Source organism: Otolemur garnettii, unplaced genomic scaffold (assembly GCF_000181295.1).
Source record: "Otolemur garnettii isolate 467f Iridium unplaced genomic scaffold, OtoGar3 scaffold00270, whole genome shotgun sequence".
Taxonomy (NCBI): domain Eukaryota; kingdom Metazoa; phylum Chordata; class Mammalia; order Primates; family Galagidae; genus Otolemur; species Otolemur garnettii.
In genome coordinates, this window is record NW_003852665.1 from 44,332 (window position 1) to 52,707 (window position 8,376).

Here is an 8,376-nt window from a genome sequence, read left to right on the forward strand (position 1 = left end):
AAAAAAAAAAAAAAAAAAAAAAAGGTCATTCATTAGGTTGCTGATGTGCTCTCTTTCTGTTTTTTTTGGATTTAGGCATCTAAAAATTTCCCTTTTTTGCTTTTGCAATGTTCCCAGAACATTGGCTTGTATCTTCATTGTTGTTATGTTCAAGGAGGTTGATGATTTCCTTCTTTATCTTTTCCTTGACCCAACTGTCATTCAGCATAAGGTTGTTTAATTTCCATGCCTTTGTGAGAAGATGAAAATTTCTGTTGGAGCTGAGTTTCACCTTTATTGCCCTGTGGTCTGAGAAGATACAAGGTATAATTTTAATTATTTTTATTTTGTTGAGGTTTGTGTCCTAGAATATGATCTATTTTGGTGACTGTTCCATGGGCTGATCAGACACATGTATATTCCTCAGCTTTGGGAGGGTATATATTATATGTATCTATTAAGCCCAGTTGTTCTAGGGTCACATTTAAGTCCCTTGTACCTTTGTTTAGTTTCTGGTTAGAGGATTTGTCCAGCTCTGTAAGAGGGGTGTGAAAGTTCCCAGATATTGTGGTGTTATAGGATATCATGTTGCTCTGACCAATTAACATCTATTTCATAAATCTGGGACCATTTACGTTTGATACATAAATATTTAGAACTGAAATGTCTTCTTGTTGTATTGTTCCCTTGACCAGTGGGAAGTGGCCATCTTTGTCTTTCTTGACTTTTGTTGCTTTAAATCCTCTTGTATCTGAAAATACAATTGTGACTCCTCCTTTGATTTCCCTTTGTCTGAAACATTGTTTTCCAACCTTTCACCCTAAGTCTTGTTTTGTCCTTCAAGGCTAGGTGAGTTTCCTGGAGATAGCATATACATAGCCTGTGCTTTTTTAATCCAAATAGTCAACCTGTATCTCTTCAGTGGGGAATTCAAGCCATTTATATTTATTGAGAGAACTGATAAGTGTGGTAGAGTTCTATCCATCTCATTAGGGGACTGTCCATTGTTTAGTTTTATTCTTTGCCTTATTATGGAAGCTAGATTTTGTCCTTTATCTTCTGGGTGCTTATTTTGCTGATGATCCATTGTGATGGTCAGTGTGGATAACAGGTCTAAGTATTTCTTTTTTCTTTTTTTTTTTTTGAGACGGAGCCTCAAGCTATCCCCCTGGGTAGAGTGCCATGGCATCACGCTCACAGCAAACTCCAACTCCTGGGCTCAAGCGAGTCTCCTGCCTCAGCCTCCCTCAGCCTCTCAAGTAGCTGGGACTACAGGTGCCCGCCACAACACCTGGCCATTTTTTGGTTGCAGCCATCATTGTTGTTTGGTGGGCCCGGGCTGGGGATTCGAACCCGCCACCTTAGGTGTATGTGGCTGGTGCCTTAGCCGCTTGAGCCACAGGCGCCGAGCCTGGTCTAAGTATTTCTTATAGGGATGGTCTTGCAGCAAATTTCCTCAATGTTTGCATATTACTAAAAGTTTGATTTTTCAATTTTAAAGCTTAGCTTAGCAGGATATAGAATTCTGGGCTGAAAATTGTTCTGTTTAAGAAGATTAAAAGTGCTCATCATCCCTTATCATCAGAGAAATGCAAATCAAAACTACCCTACAGTATCACCCAGTGAGAATGGCCCACATCATATAGTCTCAAAGCTACAGATGCTGGTGTGAAAGTGGAGAGAAGGGAACACTTTTACACTGCTGGTGGGACTGCAACTAATACAACCTTTTTGGAAGGAAGAATGAAGAATCCTCAAGAACTCAAATTAGACCTTTTATTTTATCCTGCAATCCCATTACTGGGTATCTACCTAGAAAAAAAAATCCTTTTTGTCATAAGTATGTTTGCACTAGACTGTTTATCACAGCTCAGTTTACAATTGCCAAAATGTAGAAACAACCTAAATCCCACCAACCCAGGAATGGATTAACAAGCTATGGTATATGTATGCCACGGAATACTATTCACCCATTAAAAGAGAGAGTTTATATCTTTTGTATTAACCTGGATTGATGTGTAAGACATTCTTCTTAGTAAAGCATCACAAGAATGGAGAAACAAGAATCCAGTGTACTCAATTCTAATATGAAGGCAGTAGATGACCTAATACATAGTGGGTCAGAGGGAAATGAGGGGAGGAGAGATGGGGAGGGGCGTGTTGGCACACTTCTTGGGGGTGAGACGCAATTATAAGAGGGACTTTATCTAAATGCAATCAGTGTAACCTAATTCTTTGTACCCTTAATGAATCCCAAACAGTAAACAAGTGTTAAAATAAAAAAAATTTTAAAAATATATTTCTTCTAATGTAGTTTTCTGTAGAAAAACTAACTCAAATTGATAGAATCTCATCTTACTGAGTAATGAAAGAGTGAGAAGAAAATTACTGCCTTAGTAATGCAAAGATACACTAGACAGACAGCTAGACTTTCACTGGAGCTTCGTGGCTCTAGAGCTTCCCATAGCTTCCTTATGGGCCTCCTCCACGGCGGCTAAAACTAAAGCACTTCATGACTTAGTTGCTTCTGTTGTGAAGAAATCATACATCTATTATGGAAGTTTGGAAGAGAAGGAGAGGGAGTGTCTGGCCAAAGAAGAGTCTGGGATTTGGGGAAAAGAAGGACTTAAAGCAGGAATTGAAGCAGGAAATATTAATATATACCTCTGGAGAAGTGTTTGAAATTGAGGAACACATCAGTGAGCAACAGGCAGAAGTACTGGCTGAATTTGAAAGGAGGCAAGCCCGGCAAATCAAATCAATGTTTCCACAGATGACTCAGAGGTCAAGGCTTGCCTCAGAGCCTTGGGGGGAACCCATCACAGTTTTTGGAGAGGGTCCAGCTGAAAGAAGAGAAAGGTTAAGAAATATCCTCTCAGTAAGTAGTTGGTACTGATGCCTTAAAAAAGACCAAGGATGATGAGAAATCTAAGAAGTCCAAAGAAGAGTATCAGCAAACCTGGTATCCTGAAGGACCAAATAGCTTGAAAGTGGCTAGACTATGGATAGCTAATTATTCACTGCTCAGAGCAATAAAACACTTGGAAGAGGCTCATCTCCATAAAGAAATTCCTGAGACAACTAGAACCTCCCAGATGCAGGAACTGTATAAATCTCTTTGAATGATTTCTGCAGTCAGATTGGAGATGATCAGTCTATCTCCTACTGTCATTTCAGTCCTAATTCCAAGATGTTGGCCACAGCTTGTTGGAGTGGGCTTTGCAAGATCTGGTCTGTTCCTGATTGCAACCTCCTTCACACTCTTCGAGGCTGTTAACACAAACGTAGGAGCAATTGTATTCTATCCCCAATCCACTATCTCCTTGGACTGAAAAGATGTCAACCTGGCTTCTTGTGCTGCTGATGGCTCTGTGAAGCTTTGGAGTCTTGATAATGATGAACCAGTGGCAGATACTGAAGGCCATACAGTGCATGTGGCCCACATAATGTGGCATCCTGCAGGATGTTTCCTGGACACTACCTGCCATGACCATTCATGGTGCTTATGGGATTTGGAGGCTCAAGAAGAGATCCTGCATCAGAAAGGCCACAGCATGGGTGTGTAGGACATTGCCTTCCATCACAATGGCCCTTTGGCTGGCACTGGATACATTTGGTTGAGTTTGGGACCTATGCACAAGATGTATCATGTTCCTAGAAGGCCATCGGAAGGAAATCTATGGAATAAATTTCTCCCCCAGTGGTTACCACATTGCAGCTGGCAGTGGTGACAACATGTGCAAAGTGTGGGACCTTCATCAGTGACGTTGCATCTATACCATCCCTGCCCATAAGAACTTAGTGACTGGTGTCAGGTTTGAGCCCATCCTTGGGAACTTCTTGCCCACTGGTGCCTATGATAATACAGCCAAGATCTGGACCCATCCAGGCTGGTGTCCACTGAAGACTCTGGTGGGTCATGAAGGCAAAGTGATGGGTTAGACATTCCTTCCAATGGGCAGCTCATAGCCACTTGCTCATATGACAGAACCTTTAAGCTCTGGATGGCTGAATAGGCAAGACCATAGAAAGGGATTCTAACTTCATGCACTCCCTTAGGAGTCATTTTCCTCAAAAGACAAGAATTGGAGAATTTAGCTCTATCATGTTTTTTGTTAATTACCAGGTATAGACCCTCAATAGAATTGGATTTCCATGTCAGCTCCCACTCCAGCCGGGCAGCCCAGTCCCTAAGTGATGGAGAACCAACCCCTTTCATGGTTGGAAATTTAATTTTCTGTGCCTTGCTACAAACTGTGTAGACATTTTATTAATCTTTCGTTTGAATGCCTTGTAACCTCCCTACAGCACTGAGAATTGTGACTGACTCTTTTAAATTCTTAGAACCTGGCTTGATATAACATAGTACATGCTTCCGAACTACATATGACCCAAGAGCAAGGTGGCTGAACTATATTCTGGAAGCCCTCACTAAAGGAGCACATATCATCCCTCACTGTTTAAACAATGCCTGCCATCAAGCACTTTTCCTCTCCCTTGGTAATGGAGATGAAGCAATAGACCACAGCTATGCTGATGGTTATGCAGTGAAGAAGATTTTACTTCTTTCTATTGATTTCACACGGAATGCCAGCTGCATCAGGAAACCTCTGGGAAGGTGAACCTGAACATTTGCCGTGGCAGAAAATGTCTTCCACTTTGCTCTGAAGTTTGGCATCCTTCTTGTTATCCTAAAACAAGGCCATTGTGTTGGGAATTCAAAGAAATTTTTAGTAAACATGATTTGTCTATTGTAAAAAAAGAAAAGATACACTAGACAGCCTTCCAAAGTGGAATTAGTGAGATGAAATTATTTCCAAGTTACGTGGTAAGTATGAGGTAAAGTTATCTGTAAAATTTATATGAAAAAATGGATAAGGTCAAGAGAAAGAGAAAGAATAGTTAAGCATGAGTATGAAGTCTGGAGATACTCTCTCAAAGATGCAGCAAGCTGATGGTTTTATTAGTTATTTTAAAAATTTGCTTCTTTAAGGTAGGAAGTAATATGTAAGGAATAGTTAATGTCAGAATTTATTTTTGTGTGTGTGTCTCTTATGGTAATGTGTTTCTCAGATGCTTTGTGATTTCTGCCATGAGATAATTTTCTCCTGTGTGTATTATCAAGATGGCTGGTAATAATTTGAAGGGTAGATAGTAGGCTAAAGTAAGCCACAGCTCATGCCATGGCTTAAGGAATGGGTGTTGTCATGGCCTAGGGTAGCTGTTCTCAACCCACAGGAATTGTATTAAAGGGCCACAGCATTAGGGAGGTTGAGAACCACTGGCCTAGGGCATAGAACCCCAGGCAGTATCTATACCAACCCAATTGTTGCCATCTCACTAGGCAACCTTGCTTGTTAGGAAGTCTCTCTTCTTTCACAATGCTCTCTTTGATTATAACTAAGACTCATCACAGTGAAAGAATATTGACAATACAACTTTATGAATTTATTATATTTATTCTTGTGACTAGAATATGATAGAAATTTTGAACATGGATGCCAGAAAAGAAATGGCTTCCTCTTAGTAAGGCACAAATTCCAAATAGTTTTATTTATATATAATATTTTTTAGACCTTATTTATGAAAGTCTCAGTTATGATCAATGTATTAAAGTCCTCTATCAGTTATGTTTCTTTTACCTGGTATTTGTGTTTTTCTTTTTTTTCTTAAGATTTCCACTTACATATCAATTTATAGAATTTATTCATTTATTTATTTTTTAGACAGGGTTTTTCTCTATTGCCCAGGATGGAGTGCAGTACACATTCACAGCTCACTGCAGTCTCAAACTCCTGGGTCCAAGGGTTTCTCTCTCTCCAACCTCCCAAGTAGCTGGGACTCCATAGATGTACCACTATGCCTATTACTCTGTATTTTGATGCTATATTATCAGACTTATTTATTCATTATAAATTTAATCTTTTATTACTAGAAACTGACCTTTTCTATCTTGTTTAATGCATTTTACCTTAAAAATTAATTTTGTATTAATGTCATCCTATTTTTTTCCCTGATGTTGTTCACATTTGCCTGATTTATCTTTGTTGAAGCACTCAATCTGGTATTATTTGTGCTTTTAGAATTTTTACTTTTGCTAATCTATAGTTTTAAAAGTCAAATAATGATAAAGGATCACAAAAAGTCCTCTGCCTCCTATCCTCACCTCTACTCCTGTCTCACACTTTACTTCCTTAGAGGTGGTTACATTCATCTTTTTGAGTTGCTTCTAGTATTTACTCCCATATTTCTATCTCTATTAGCTAAACAATTTTATTCATTATCCAGTGGAATTCTTATAAATTAGATGAAACTTTTCACTCTTATATAACTCTTTTAACTCCCCACCTATCTTCTAAATTAACTTGCCTCAAAAATTTTTTCCCTAAGAGACAGGGATCTTGATTTGTTGCCTAGACTAGAGTGCAGTGGTGTGATCCTAGCTAACTGTAACCTTGAACTCTAGGGCTATATTCCTGTCTCAGCCTCTCAAGTAACTGGGTCTATAGGTGTGTGTCACCACCAGGCTAACTGAATTTTTTTTGTTTTTGTAAAGACAGGGTATTGCTATTGCTCAGTCTGGCCTCACACTCCTGGCCTCAAGTAATCCTCTCACCTTGGCCTTCCAAAATGCTAGGATTATCGGTGTGAGCCACCATGTCTGGCTTGCATCATAATTTTTGCTTAACTTTATATTATTATGCCTATTTAAATACTGTTCACTAGTGGACCAAGTGGTATATTAAAATTACTTTTTGTTTCTTGAACAAGTTTTTGTTTTTTATTGTCTGATTTTTCCCTCATTCACTTAATTTTCTTTAAACTTATAGCTAAATCCCTTCATACCCTTCCACACCTTTACAATTTTCTATACAAATAAAAACTCTTTCTCACTTCTCTCCTGAAGAGAATCTTCCTGGAATCTTGCTCTAAGCTTGAATGGTTGCTGTCTAAGTTAAATAAATAACCATCATCCCGAGACTTCCTCTTTTGATATCCTGGGAATTTCCTTTGCTTCTACCGTGTGTTAGATTACCTTTTCTTGAATCCCCTATCTTTTCTTGGTTTATTTTGTTTTTGTAAAATAAGTGCTCACTACCATCTTGAAAAAAGATGCAAATGAGGTAAATTTTTTGAGAATCTATTGTATGAAAGTGTTTTTTTTATTTATACTTATCTATTGTAGGATTTTAGGTTGAAATTATTCTTTAGAAATTTCAAAGCTATTCTACATTGTTTTCTAACTTCCAGTGTTGCTAATACTTTGTATGCTATCCATTCAAGTTCAATCAGTGATTTATTAGAAGACATTCCTTGTGGCCTGCCAAGTGGCTAAATATTATCTTGAATATCCATGTTTTCATGGATAGCTAAGTACACATAGGAATTAAATAAAATACACATTTAAAGGTGAACTCAAATCCTAATTTTCAGTTTCCAGTACCTCAACTAATCCTTGTAAGAAGAATTTTAGACACCTATATTAATGTAAAAATGGAAAAAAAATACTGTAATAAAACAGCTTAGAATTCTTCATTCGTACCCTTTACACATATGTATTTGGTATTTATCTTAAAAGCCTATTAGTTGTTATGCCAATATACACAAAGATTTTCCTTTTGTTCTTCCCTATAGCTTAATTCAATGGGATGATTCTGATAATATGTGGTTTTGCTTTTTAAAAAAATTATTAAGTCATAACTGTGTACATTAATGCATTTATGGGGTAAAATGTGTTGATTGATATATAATGTGGAATGCTTACATCTAACTGATTAACCTAACCACCTCCTTGCTTACTTGTTGTGGCAAAAACATTCATACTCTATTCTTAATAGCATAGAAATGTATCATTGCATTATGCACATTAGGTTGGCTCCTCCCCAAATCCCTCCCTCCTCCCGGCTTCCCCTCTCCACTCCCCTCTCTTTCCTTTTCCCTCCTTCTGGAGTACAGTTATGTTTTACCATTCCTATGAATGTGTAGGTGATTATATACTTATTTCACAGTAGTATTGAATACATTGGATACTTTTTGTCCATTCTTGAGAAACTTTACTGAGAAGAATATGTTCCAGCTCCATTCAGGTAAACATAAAAGATGTGAAGTTTCCATCTTTTTTTATATCTGCACAGTACTCCAAGGTGTACATATACCACAATTTGTTAATCCATTCATGGGTCAATGAGCACTTGGGTTGATTCCATGACTTGGTAATTATGAATTGGGCTGCAGTAAATATTCTGGTGCAAACGTCTTTGATGTAAAATGATTTTTGATCATCTGGGGATGATCAAACCCACTACTAGGTATTAGGGGGATTGCAGGATCAAACGGTAGATTCACTTTTAGTTCCTTGAGTATTCTCCAAACTTCTTTCCAAAAAGGCCGTATTAG

At 38.0% G+C, this 8,376-nt stretch overlaps 1 protein-coding gene and 1 pseudogene across 3 annotated transcripts in view; one reads left to right on the forward strand and one right to left on the reverse strand.

The window, feature by feature from the left end:
• The window catches only part of LOC105888309, a 16,238-nt pseudogene extending 12,243 nt beyond the window's left edge, over positions 1 to 3,995 (forward strand).
• BOLL (boule homolog, RNA binding protein) overlaps positions 1 to 8,376 on the reverse strand; it is a 69,722-nt gene that overhangs the window by 22,631 nt on the left and 38,715 nt on the right. The gene's annotated exons all lie outside the window — the stretch shown is intronic.